The sequence below is a fragment of the Myotis davidii genome, unplaced genomic scaffold, assembly GCF_000327345.1.
Source record: "Myotis davidii unplaced genomic scaffold, ASM32734v1 scaffold534, whole genome shotgun sequence".
Taxonomy (NCBI): domain Eukaryota; kingdom Metazoa; phylum Chordata; class Mammalia; order Chiroptera; family Vespertilionidae; genus Myotis; species Myotis davidii.
Genome location: NW_006286678.1, coordinates 1,729,349 through 1,730,088, shown reverse-complemented (window position 1 = coordinate 1,730,088; position 740 = coordinate 1,729,349).

Below are 740 nucleotides of genomic sequence, written 5' to 3'. Positions count from 1 at the left end.
ATGGAAAAACTGTGGTCAGTTTTTCCTAACTGTGGTCATCCTACTTCTTATCACAGAATTCCTCAAGATTATACAGGACAAAGAAACCTTAACCACAAATTTTTGTCAGTGTGTTTTCAGAGGTCTCCGGCTCCAGTTTTAAGAGGAAGTATATCCCTTTAAGCCAGGGGTCCTCAAACTATGGCCCGTGGGCCACATGCAAATACAAATATTGTATTTGTCCCCATTTTGTTTTTTTACTTCAAAATAAGATATGTGCAGTGTGCATAGGAATTTGTTCATGGTTTTTTTTTAAACTATAGTCCAGCCCTCCAACAGTGTGAGGGACAGTGAACTGGCCCCCTGTTTAAAAAGTTTGAGGACCCCTGCTTTAAGCTATAATTCAATTCTAAGTACAAGGGTAAGTTCAGACTCTCAGATAATGGCAGGCAACTTCATGCCTGTCTTCTTGCTCTGATTACAACTCCTAAAAGTGCACCTCTTTGGAGGGCAGGCTATGCAGTGGTCTTCAGCACCTACTATTAATTCTTACGGCAGAATAATTACCCCCAGGCAAGGGTCCTCAAGGTATCCTGGACCCAATACCCAAGGTAACAGGGGAAGTTGGGAATTCAAATATGAACAGCTCCATCTCATTTACCAGCCCTTGCTCTAGACCAGAGGTGGGCAACCTTTTTGTGAGTGCGTGCCAAAACCAGCAAAATCTCTGACTCAAAATTCTTCTGCGTGCCAACCCTAAT